A 13602-nucleotide genomic window follows, 5' to 3' on the forward strand; every position below is an offset into this window, starting at 1 on the left:
CATGAATCTTTTTAATTTTTCTCTAATTTCCTGGTTGACCCATTCATCTTTCAGTGGGATGCTCTTTAACCTCCAGGTGTTTGAGTTTTTTCCAAATTTCTTCTTGTGATTGTGTTCTAGTTTCAAAGCATTGTAGTGTTAAAATATGCAGGGGACAATCCTAATCTTTTGGTATCAATTGAAGTCTGATTTGTGATCCAGTATGTTGTCTATTCTGGAAAAAGTTCCACGTGCATCTGAGAAGAATGTGTATTCAGTTGCATTCGGATGGAAAGTTCTGTATATATCTGTGAAATCTATTTGGCCAGTGTATCATTCAAAGCCCTTGTTTCTTTGGTGATATTGTGCTTAGAAGATATGTCTTTTGCTGAGAGTGCCATGTTGAAGTCTCCTACTATTAGTGTATTATTATCTAAGTATGTCTTTACTTTGGTTATTACTTGATTGATATACTTGGCAGCTCCCACATTAGGGGCATAAATATTCATGATTGATAGGTCTTCTTGTTGGATAGACCCTTTATCTATGATATAGTGTCCCTCTTCATCTCTTACTACAGTCTTTGGGATAGACTCTAATTTATCTGATATGAGGATTGCTACCCCTGCTTTCTTTTGAGGACCACTTGAATGGTCCTCAAAAGACCATTGGTTCTCCACCACTTCATTTTCAGGCTGTATGTGTCCTTATGTCTAAAATGAGTCTCTTGTAGACAGCATACAGATGGGTCTTGCTTTTTTATCCAGTCCAATACCCTGTGTCTTTTGATGGGATCATTTAGCCCAGTCACTATTGAGTTACTATTGAAAGATATTAATTTAGTGTCATCGTATTACCTATTCAGTCCCTGTTTTTGTGGATTGTTTTTTTGGGCTCCCTCTTTCTTTTACAGGGTCCCCGTTAATATTTCTTGCAGAGCAGATTTGGAGGTCACATATTCTTTCAGTTTCTCTCTATTCTGGAAGCTCTTTATCTCTCCTTCAATTCTGAATGACAGCCTTGCTGGATAAAGTATTCTTGGCTGCATGTTTTTCTCATTTAGTACCCTGTATATATCATTCCAGTCCTTTCTGGCTTGCCAGGTTCCTGTGGAGAGGTGTGCTATTAATCTGATATTTCTCCCCATATAAGTTAAAAATGTCTTTTCTAGTGCTGCTTTAAGAATTTTCTCTTTATTTTTGAATTTTGCAAGTTTCACTATTAAATGTTGAGGTTTTCAACAGTTTTTATTGATTTTGGGGGGTGTCCTCTCTATCTCTTGGATCTGAATGCCTATTTCCTTCCCCATATTATGGAAGTTCTCAGTTATGATTTGTTCAAATATACCTTGTGATCCTCTCTCAGTCTCTTCTGGAATCCCAAATAGACATATATTTTTCTTTCTCAAGCTATCATTTGTTTCCCTAAACCTTTCCTCATGGGCTCATAATTGTTTTGCTCTTTTTTCCTCAGCCTTCTTCCTTTCCATAAACTTGTCTTCTATGTCACTCTTCCATCTCATTAACCCTAGCAGTTAGAGCACCTAGTTTGGATTGCATCTCAGTTAAATTATTTTTAATTTCGGTCTGATTAGATCTCAATTCTGTAGTAACAAAGTCTGTACACTCCTTTACGCTTTTTTTCTAGAGCCACCAGTAGCTTTATTTTTTTTTATTTTTTTTTATTTATTTATGATAGTCACAGAGAGAGAGAGAGAGAGAGAGGCAGAGACACAGGCAGAGGGAGAAGCAGGCTCCATGCACCGGGAGCCCGACGTGGGATTCGATCCCGGGTCTCCAGGATTGCGCCCTGGGCCAAAGGCAGGCACTAAACCGCTGTGCCACCCAGGGATCCCCACCAGTAGCTTTATAAATGTACTTCTGAACTGAATTTCTGACATAATATTTATTTATTTATTTGTGAGAGAGAGAGAAAGAGAGAGGCAGAGACACAGGCAGAGGGAGAAGCAGGCTCCGAGAAGGGAACCTGATGTGGTACTCAATCCCGGGATTCCAGTATTATGCCCTGGGCCGAAGGCAGGCACCAAACCACTGAGCCACCCAGGGATCTCCCCTGACTCATATTTAAATTAACATTCTATAACTCACATTATGGTTCTTTCTTCTGCAGAGAATTCTTCCTTCTAATCATTTTGTCCAGGGCAGAGTGGCTGTATGAGTGAGCTGAGTCAAAAATATCAACCATAACCTAAGTAAAATACATCCTAGATGATTCCAAAGATGTCAGAGGCCATAAAATAAAAGAAAAAATAACAAAATAAAAGTACCACTAAAGTGAAAAACAAATTTTAGAACAAAATAGTAAAAATAAAAAACCAAAAACAAGAAGAAGAAGAAAAAGAAAAAAAAAAAAGAGGCGGTGGTGGTGGTGAGGAATTGGTAGAGGAGAGAGAATGTAGCTTCCCTGAGGGTACCTAGAGGGTGATCCTCTTGGTTCTGAGTGTATTTTGTTCTGTATGTTAGAAGATGCTCAATTCCAAATTTATATAAACCAGCAATACTTATATAAAGACCCAACATCAACCACAAACAGATAAACAAGATAAAAGATGGGGGCAAAATGGAATGGAAGAGAAAATATAGTCTCACAGAATGAACGAGCACAGTGTTTCACTTGGTTCTGGGTGTATTTTGGTCGTGTGTTAGAAGGTACTAACTTCCATCATTGTAAAACAAAACGAGACAGAAAAAACAAAAACAAAACAAAAACCCATATCTCATATGTCTACCAAAATTAAATTGAATACATTGAAGGGAATCCAGAAGTGAAAAATACGTCTAAGCCATGTAATTGTAGAAATATGAAAGTCAAAAAGGAAAAAGCTTAAAAAAGAAGAGTTGGTAAAATATTGTAGTTAAGGTGAGAAGACAGAAAAAATATTTTTAACTTGATATAAAAACGAATCATAATGAGAAAAAAAAAAGGAACCTCTAGTTCCATATACTATTTTCCCTCAGTCCTGGAGCTTTCCAGTGCTGCTTGGTCAGTAAACTTGCTTTTCCCTTGTTCTTCCAGCTGGTCTTCTGAGGGAGAGGACTGTTGCACTGATTCTCAGGTGTCTGGACTTGGGTGGAGATGCCCCACCCCTTGCCAGATATTGGGCTCAGTATGAGCTGTTTATCCTGTGAGGCCTTGGTTCCCCCAGAGGTCCCAACTCTCCTAGGGGCAAGGTGACACGAAGAGAATAAAAAATGATGGCGGCCAGATTTCCAGCTCTGGCGTCAAGTTCACTGTAAGTAACCAACCATAGTCTCCCAGTCTACACTGCTCCAAATGCTCCTGGGAGCAGGTGCAGGTGCACTGATCTGCACAACTTGCTGGGTGCCCAGTGGCAGGAGAGTTCTCATTTTCCTGTGCCCTTCCCACTTCCTCCTTGTCCCAAGGGGAATGGAGGATAGCTGTATTTGCTTTTGCATGCCCTCAGATCCAGGACCCTGTGCTACTGGGCCTGCACTCCTGGGAACAGACTTTTCTAAAGGGAACTGATGAGAGCCGCGTCTTTCCATTGCGGGGCTCTAGGGTAAAGGGATTTCTGAGGTCAGCTCGCATAACCAGTGGGCTTCTTCCATATGCCCTGGAGGGCTGCGGTGTTCCAAGCCCTTTACTGAGACTGGACCTCAGTTTTTGGTGAGCTTTGTCCCAGGCGCACCTAGTCTTGAAGTGTCTCCAGGGGTCTTGATGCTTCACTGCCCCTCCTGCGATTCTGCCCGATTTCCCTTCCTAGCACTTTTCTGTCAGGGAAAGCTCAGGTACAGATTTTTAAAGTTCCCTCTTGTCCAGGGCTGGGCTTTCATGCCCTGGAGGCTTTTGCCCAGCTAGTCACAGTTCACTTCCCCCACTTTATTTCTTTTTTATTTTTATTTTTTGCCTTCCTACCTTGTTAGAAACAAAAACTTTTCTCTCTGTAGCATCTCAGCTCTTCTCTACCTTTCATGTCGAATTCCTAGGTGTTCAGGATTTTTTGAAAGATATCTAGGTAAGTTTGTGGGACCAGATGAGTTGAGGATCCCTGCTCTTCTGCCATCTTGCCAGTCTTTCCTATTTTTAAATTTTTGAAGAACATCTATACTGTTTTCTAGAGTGTCTGCACCAGTTTGCATTCCCATCAACAATGTAAGAGTTCCTCTTTTTTCTGCACCATCATCAATATCTGTTGTTTCTTGACTTTTTAATTGTAGCCATTCTGACCTGTGTGAGGTGACATCCCATTGTGGTTTTGACTTGTATTTCTGTGATGCCGAGTGATATTGATCATCTTTTCATATGTCTGTTAGCCATCTGGATGCCTTCTTTGGAGAGATGTCTGTTCATGTCTTCTGCCTATTGACTGGATCTTTTGTTTTGGGGTTTTGAGTTTGATAAGTTCTTTATAGATTTTGGATTCTAGCCCTTTATCTGATAAGACATTGCAAATATCTCCTTTCATTCTATAGGCTGTCTTTTAGTTTTGCTGATTGTTTCTTTGCTGTGCAAAGCTTTTTATCCTGTTGAAGTTTCAAGGGTTCATTTTTGCTTTTGTCCTTTGACTCTGGAGACATGTCTAATGAGAAGTTGCTGCAGGGACACCTTGGTGGCTCAGTGGTTGAGTGTCTGTCTTTGGCTCAGGGTGTGATCCTGGAGTTCTGTGGTCGAGTCCCACATCTGGCTCCCAGCAGGGAGTCTGCTTCTCCCTCTGCCTATGTCTCTGCCTTTCTCTCTGTATTTCTTATGAATAAATAAATAAAATCTTTTTTTAAAAAAAGAAGTTGCAGCCAAGGTACTATGTTGAACAATAGTGGTGAGAGAGGACATCCCTGTTGTGTTCCTGACTTAGGGAAAAAGCTCTGTTTTTCCCCATTGGGAATGATATTCAGGGCAGCCCGGGTGGCTCAGCAGTTTGGTGCCACCTTCAGCCCAGGACATGATCCTGGAGACCCGAGATCGAGTCCCACATCAGGCTCCCTGCATGGAGCCTGCTTCTCCCTCTGCCTGTGTCTCTGCTTCTCTCTCTCTCTCTGTGTGTCTCATGAATAAATAAATAAAATCTTTTTTAAAAAGAGAATGATATTCACTGTGGGTCTTTCATATTTGGCTTCATGATGTTGTACTATGCTCCCTCTATCCCTGCATGGTGGAGGGTTTTTAATCAAGAAAAGATACTGTAGTTTGTCAGATGCTTTTTCTGTATCTATTAAGAGCATCATAAAGTTCTTATCCTTTCTTTCATTAATGTGGTGTGTCATGTTGATTGTTTTGTGGATCTTGAATCAACTCTGCAGGCAAATACCACTTGGTCATGGTGAATAATTCATGTACTGCTGGATCCTATTAGCTAGTATCTTGGTGAAAATTTTTGTATCCATGTTCATCAAGGATATTGGTCTGTAATTCTTTTTAGTGGGGTCTCTGTCTGGTTTTTGGATCAAGGTAATGGTAGCCTCATAGAATGAGTTCGAAATTTTTCCTTCCATTTTGGGATGCCTGGGTGACTCAGTGGTTGAGCATCTGCCTTTGGCCCAGGGGATGATCCTTGAGTCCCGAGATCGAGTCCCACACTGGGATCCCAGCATGGAACCTGTGTCTCTCTCTGCTTATGTCTCTGTCTCTCTCTGTGTGTGTGTCTTTCATGAATGAATAAGTAAATACATCTTTAAAAAAAGAAATTTTCCCTTCCATTGCTATTTTTTTTGGAACCATTTTGGAAGAATGGGTATTAGTTTGTCTTTAATTTTTGGTAGAATTTCCCTGGGAAGCCATCTGGCCCTGAACTCTTATTTGTTGGGAGATTTTTGATACTGATTCAGGTTCTTTTCTGGTTATTGGTCCGTTCAGGTTTTCTATTTAATCTTGTTTTAGTTTGGGTAGTTTGTACATTTCTAGGAATTTATTCATTTACTCCAGATTGCCTAATTTGTTGCCATACAATTGCATATAATCTCTTGTAATTGTAGTTCTTCAATGTTGGTTGTGATCTCTCCTCTTTCCTTCATGATTTTATTTATTTGGGTCCTTTCTCTTTTCTTTTTGCTAAGTCTGGTTAGAAGTTTATCAATATTGTTAATTCTTTCAAAAGATTATCTCCTAATTTTGTTGATATGTTCTAGTGCATTTTTAAAAATTTCTATATCATGCTTTCTATTCTAATCTTTATTATTTCTCTTCTCCTGTTGGCTTTAGGCTTTACTGCTATTCCTTTTCCAGCTCCTTTAGTTGTAAGGTCATGTTATATATTTGAGACTTCTCTTGCTTCTTGAGGAAGATCTATATTGCTATGCACTTTCCTCATAGGACTGCCTTTGCTGTATCCCAAATATTTTGAACTGTTGTGTTTTCATTTTCATTTGGTTCCATGTATTTTTAAAAATTTTTCTTTAATTTCCCTGGTTCACCCATTTACTCTTTAGCAGGATGTTCTTTATCCTCCATATGGTTGTGTCTTTCAAAAATTTTTCTTTGCTGACTTCAAGTTTCCTAGCATTGTGATAAAAAAATACACATATATGTGTATCTTTTTGTACAGATTGACACAGTATTTGATCTATTCTGGAGAATGTTCCATGTGCACTTGAAAATAATGTGTATTCTGCTGCTTTAGGATGAAATGTTCTAAATATATCTGCGAAGTCCATCTTGTCCAGTGTGTCATTCAAAACCCTTGTTTCTTGTTGATTTTCTGCTTAGATGATCTGTCTATTGCTGTGAGTGGGGTGTTAAAGTACCCTACTATTATTGTATTATTATTATTATTATTATTATTATTATTATTATTGAGTTCCTTTATGTTTGTTATTAATTGTTTTATATATTTGCATGCTTCCATGTTGGGGGCATAAATATTTACAATTGTCAGATCTTCTTGTTGGATAGACCCCATTACTATACCATAGTGCCTTTTTTTCATTTCTTATTACAGTCTTTGGTTTATGAATTCCCTAAGTCTACCTTTGTGATCTAATAGTTTTCTTTCCCTCTTCTTTTAAGCTTCATTATTTTCCATAATTTTATCTTCTGTATCACTGGTTTGCTCTTTTGCTTTCACCCTTGTTTTTGGCCTCCGCTTGGGACTTGATCTTGGCAATAGCGTTTTTAATTTTGGTCTGACTAGATTTTAGTTCTTTTATCTCTACAGTAAGGGATTCTCTAGTATCTTCTATGCTTTTTTCAAGCTCAGCTAGTATCTTTATAATCATTGTTTTGAATTCTAGTTCAGACATCTTACTTATATCTGTATTGATTAAATCCCTGACTGTGAGTACTACCTCCTTTCTTTCTTTTGGGGTGAATTTCTACATCTTATTGTTCTTTCTAGGAAAGAAAGAAAAAAGAAAAAAAAACAGCAAAACAATAACAAGAGCAACAACAACAACAATAACAACAACAGCAGCTTCAGGAAGTGTTTCTGGCATATGCTGTGTACACTCTGCTGTTGCATTTTGGTTGCTCTTTCCCACTGGTCCCTCCACTACAGAGTTTCTCCTTGCTTGTAGTGGGGAGTGTTTGGGCCTTTAACTAGGTATGCTTTGATCTAAGACAAGAGAAAAGGAACAGGAACAAAAATGCAAACAAACAAAGAATGAGAAGGAAAGAAGGAAAGAAGGAAAAAAGAGTAAGGAAAAGAAAAAGAAAAAAGAAAAAAAATAAGAAGGTTGACTTGCAAAATAATAAAAGGAAACAAACCAACATATGAACAAAAAAATTATAAGCCTCATACAAATAAGAGACAAAATAAGAAAAAAATATTTATATAAAATAAAAGATAAAATAATAAAAAAGAAACAGAAAAATAAAAAATTTAAAAATGAAGAAAAAGAAAAAGAGAAGCAATCCTGACCCTATGTCCACCTGACGCTGACCTTTTGGAGCACTCTTTAAACAATAGGCTTGATACATGGCTGGGGCTGTGTTGGTCTTCTGTGCTGCTGGCTCAGAAGTTTACTTGCCCTTGTAAAGATGCTTCTGCCTGGTCAGAGAGTAAAGTCTAATGTAGGGAACTCCAGCCTCCACTGAAGGCCCTGTGTTTCTCTCTGGAGTCTGACTGTGCTGGTAGTGGGAGGATTGAGGGGTGGTAAAGGAGGTATAATATGGCATCGCCCTACCATCTCATCCCAGAGGAGGGGAACTCCTGGTCACCATTGTTCAGGAGGCCCTCTCAGAAAAGTGAATTATCTCCTGTGTCCTGGACTTTTGTCAATTCCCTGCACTTAACCTGTCTGTACCTGAGATGTTGATGTACCAAGCACTACAGATCTCCTGTATTTTATCTCTAATTGGTGGCTAGTATTCAAAACTCTAAATTTTAAAGGGCCTAGAAAAATGTGGATGCATACCCATCCTCCTGATAGAAGCTTGTGGCATGCCTGGCTCCATCTCGATCCAGCAAAGCAGTCACGTAGAGGCTTGGATCTATTGTGGAAGACAGCAAAAAGCAGTGACCACTATGTGTGCAATTTGCACGTCTCTGCTCTCTGCTTAGTTCTATCCAAGAAAAAGAGCCACCCTGGGTGCACACCATGGTTTAAGCCTATTGTGGCTCAGAGCAAAAAGCTGCTACAAGGTTATCTGCCTTCTGCACACACTCCTGTCCCTGCTGTTGAGTGCCACTGAATGGCTTCCAGCTGGCTTTTTGTCCTTGGAGAGGCAAAATAAACTCTTCCAAATGTTCTCCAGGAAGGAGAGCGATCTCTCCCAGTGTGACCCAGGGGATCTCCTCACCACAACTTATTATGTGATTTCTACCTGCTGCCCTCTCACCACTCTCTTCCTCTCCCTGACTTTGCTCCATGAAAAGGATTCCTTCCCCTTCATGGCCCTTCGGCTTTCCTCTCCCCCACTTCACAGCTCCAAACCTCATATCTGCTACATTCTCTCCCTCCAACTATGTAGATTGTTTTCTTAATCCTCAGATTGTATGCCTATGTTCAAAATATTTGGATGTTGATCTAGCTATGTTCAAGGGGTGAGGCAAGCTCAGGGTCCCCCTACTACTCTGCCATCTTAACTCCTTTCCCCTGTTATTTCTTATCATAAGGCCCTCTTTATTATATTCAAGTGTTTCTCATGCTCTGTAATTATTTGAACATTTGTTTTCTTGCTTATTGTCTATTTCCCAGTAGGAAAAGCTCTATTTTGAAATAATGAGCAATGAATAAATATATTATATGAACAATATGCATGTCATCCTGCCTCCTACTTTCATGAGTTTTGCTACAGGTTTTCTAAAGAAGTAAACAAAGAATAAAACAGAATATTCAACTCCTCTTATAATTGTTGCTTTTGCCAAAGGTCATTGCTTTTTATGAAATTAGTTTCACAAATGACTAGTTTCTCACAATCTCAACTCTATATTACTTAATTGGTATAATTTTTAATTCTATTTTGTCAGGGGTGGCTCAAATAGAGAGTCCCACATGTAAGCAAATAAGTAAATAAAATGGCTGCTTTTAGTACCTTCCAGGAAGAGGTTCTAGGAGAGGGGAAGCAGTTGGTTACATGGGTGGTATACATTCAAGGGCAGCTGTGTATTAGGCTAGAGGATAAAAGATAGGAGCTGATTTCTTTGTGGTTGCCTTTTCTCATTCTCTGCAAGCCCCTTCTGATAGTAGCAAATATATAGGGGCTCCTCAGCAGCCCGGAATCTTAGCCATAAACTTTGCAGAAAGAAAACTCATTGAGATTTCTTTGAGTTGGAATGAAAAATAAGTATCAGGGTTGCTACAAATATACCATTCAGAGCCAGGGGTGGAAGGCAGCTAGGTCCTTATAGCTGGTTGAACTCCTTCAGGATTTGTGTACAAACACACACACACATACACACACACACACACACACATCGTAGCCAATATGTCTAACAAATAGGCTCATGTTTATAGTTCTACCAAGATAAACATACCCCACTCCTTAGGGAGTGTTTCCAACCAAATTCAGACACATATGTCCATATAGTATCCACACACATGACTTTCAATGAGGTGCTTTATGAATATATGCACCCAGCTGCTCCTCCTTTCCCAGCTCCTGAATCTAGAGTGGGGCCCAGGGAAGGTTAATGAATGTCTGAGTGTTAGCCTTCATGTCTCCTGAAGTATATTTCTCACTATATTCCACATAACACATGGAAACTGTTTTACTAATTATTCAGTATGTGGAATTATCTATGGTCTTTCAATTTCCTTTATGCTATCAAGTTTCAAGGAGCTACTACTCCCGACAGAGTACAGCTCTGAATATATGTACAACACTGTTCTAACTGTTGGGTGTAGAGTCAGGGGAGAACCTACTCCTTGTCCTGAGCAAGATTCTACTCTTGAAACACAAAGGACAGTCACTAGAACTCAGGCATAGCTACACCAAAGGCAAAACTAGAAGTGCCTGGGTATAGTTCTAGATCCTGTGTACAGATCTTGACAGTGTTCTAGATGTAGTTCTGGATGGAGAAAAATACTGTTTTTCAAGGAAGTCTCTCAGAAGATAGTTTTAAAGAACTAGCACAGTGCTATCCTGAAAGTTTAGAGAATTTTCTGTACCAAAGAAATATGTAAGGTTCAATTCAATTTATTATTTATTTATTTATTTATTTATTTATTTATTTATTATGTATTTATTTTTACCATTTAACTTGTTTTAATGTTTCTTCACAAATGGTGAAAAACACTAAAGTAGAGACAAGGAATAATCATAATGTTGTGGCCAACATTATAAATATGATATTATAAATTTAAAACATTTTCTGGTTTAAAAAATAAATCTGGTAGTCAGTGCAGCTCTGCGGGGTCTCTGCGTCTAGCAGGGCCAGTCTCTGTGCTCCTGACGGTGCTCGCCTTTATCCATTTTTCCAGGTCCTCCACGTCCACCTCTTCTTCCTCCCATCTGTTCCATCAAAGGTCCAGGGGGGATGTTTATAGCAGCAATGGCCAAAATAGCCAAACTGTGGAAGGAGCCTCGGTGTCCATCGAAAGATGAATGGATAAAGAAGTTGTGGTTTCTGTATACAATGGAATATTACTCAGCCATTAGAAATGACAAATACCCACCATTTGCTTCAACGTGGATGGAACTGGAGGGTATTATGCTGATTGAAGTAAGTCAATCGGAGAAGGACAAACATTATATGTTCTCATTCATTTGGGGAATATAAATAATAGTGAAAGGGAATATAAGGGAAGGGAGAAGAGATGTGTGGGAAATATCAGAAAGGGAGAGAGAACATAAAGACTCCTAACTCTGGGAAATGAACTAGGGGTGGTGGAAGGGGAGGAGGGCAGGGAGTGGGGGTGAATGGGTGATGGGCACTGAGGGGGGCACTTGACGGGATGAGCACTGGGTGTTATTCTGTATGTTGGTAAATTGAACACCAATAAAAAATAAATTTATTAAAAAAAAAAAGGTCCAGGGGGCCCACCAGGACCGCCTCGTCTTCCTCTGCCAAAGCCACCTCGGTCCATGCCCCGGCCACCACGAAAGCCCCCTCTGTCTCCACCGCGGCCACCTCTGAACATCCCACCGCACCGAGAGCACCGCGGTCCATGAGGCCACCTCTTCCTCCCCGCATGCCACCAGGGCCACCTCTGCCACGGTCACTGCCCGGGGGCGGGAAGGGTGGTGGAAGGAAGCCTTCAGGCTTCGAGGCCTTACACTGGTTGCATTCTGTTCTCCAGGCGAAGTTCTGGTTTCCACAGCCCGGAATGGGGCACTGCCAGTCCCCAGTCCGGTGCTGGAAGTTTCCTCCTCCGGATGGACGTTTCCTCCCCGGGAACCCGGGGTCCTCTTGGGGGAAAGCCACCTCTGTCTCCACCACGGCCTCCCATGCGACCCATGGGGCCCCCAGGACTTCCTGGGCCCCCTGGACCTCCACGGAGTGGCGGTGGCACACCTTTGCCCTCACTGGAAGGCATACGACCCCGCATGCTGTTCATCGGAGGTTTCTTCCGAGCAAGAGAAACCTTAAGTTTGCTTCCTTGAAAATCTCTCCCATCAAACCACTCCACAGCAGCCTTGGCAGTTGGTGGGTCTTCATAGGATACTGTAGCATCACCTTTGGGCTTTCCTCTTTCCTTGTCCAAGTAGATATGGATCATGGGTTGTCCGGTTCTCTTGTTCATCTTATTAACTCCACACTGCTTAAAGAAGTCAGCCAGATCATCTAGAGTCACATTGTCATTCAAGCCTTGCACATAAATTGCACGGTTGTCAGAGTCTTCATCTGGATCTACAGGTGGGCCTAGATTAAGAGCTGGTCCTTCATCCATGGATCCACCAGGCTTATTGAAGCCACCTCGCTCTCCAGCGCCCATTCCACCGAGTCCTCCTCCCCACCCACCTCCGCTTATGCCTCCACAATCAAATCCCCCTCTTCCCCTGCCCCGTTTTTCAAGGCCACTCATGCTCTGGTTCTCTCCTGGTCCGGAAAATCCTCCAGACTCCTGCCCATAAACACCCATGCTACTGGGGTGGTACTGTCGGAATGAACTCTGCTGCCCATAGCTGCTGCTCTGTTGGCTATATTGACTTGGAGCCTGGCTATAGGATCCAGTTTGGGGGGGATAACTAGTGGGCAGCTGCTGCCCATAGCTGCTTTGTTGACCATAGCTACTCTGCTGTCCATAGCTGCTCTGCTGCCCATAGGTGTTCTGCTGAGAGTAACTTCTCTTATCATAACTAGTCGGCTGTGTAGAGGAATAGCTGGTAGGAGGATACAATGGTGGTGCTGTGACTGGCTGCATGAGGTAGCTCCCAGGTCCCCAGGGATAACTGTAGTTACTCTGTCCATATCCTAGGCTGGGCTGGTTGTAACCCCCTGTGCTAGATTGAGGTTGACTAGTCTCAGTGGGTTTGTTACTATCCTGTGGTCTTGCAGGTGCAGTGGCTGCTGGCTGCTGCCCATAGGCTGGGTAAGCAGGCTGAGTGCCATATGCAGACTGAGCTGCATAGGAGGCCTGGGTGGTAGTGACCGTAGCAGTGGTGGTATCATAAGCACCAGTGCCGTACCCCTGGACAGGCTGACTGTATGCCTGGGGGGCAGTTGGAGTAGTATAACCAGCGGGAGGCTGTCCATAAGAGGTTGCATAGGCGGTCTGCCCATAGGTCGCAGTGGTCTGAGCCTGGGCATAGCTGACATCAGTGGGCTGCCCATAGGTTCCATCACTCTGCTGCCCATATGCCTGGGTGGTCTGTGCATACCCTTGAGTTGGTTGGGCGGTGTATGCACTGTAGCCCTGCTGGGCTGCAGCTTGGCTGTAGGTACTGTAATCCGTGGACGCCATTTTCTCTCCTTCCCTCTTGTTCTCTCAACGTTCGTCTCCCTCTCGCTTTGGTTCAATTCAATTTATTGTGAATTTATGAAATGCTCATTATGTTCCTGGCTCCCAGCTGAATGCTGAGGGAGTAAACAAGGTACATTCTTTACCAAAGATCTATAATCTAGGAAACAAGATAAAGACACACATATAACTGTGGCATTTTATTTTTTTAATTTCTTTTTAGTAAAGCCAATAATAAATAACTAGCATGTAAAATTGTGAAATATTTAACATGTACATTGTTATGATTTGATATATACTGTGAAATGATTCGCTATGTTTTCCCTATTGTAAAGGATTAATCATGTTATTTTAATCTAGATATTTC

The 13602-nt window shown here is 41.4% G+C and overlaps 1 pseudogene; it reads right to left on the bottom strand.

Moving 5' to 3' along the window:
• Window positions 1-10758: 10758 nt before the first annotated feature.
• On the bottom strand, window positions 10759-13300 carry LOC119877662 (annotated as a pseudogene).
• Window positions 13301-13602: the final 302 nt, after the last annotated feature.

Source organism: Canis lupus, chromosome 27 (genome assembly GCF_011100685.1).
Source record: "Canis lupus familiaris isolate Mischka breed German Shepherd chromosome 27, alternate assembly UU_Cfam_GSD_1.0, whole genome shotgun sequence".
Taxonomy (NCBI): domain Eukaryota; kingdom Metazoa; phylum Chordata; class Mammalia; order Carnivora; family Canidae; genus Canis; species Canis lupus.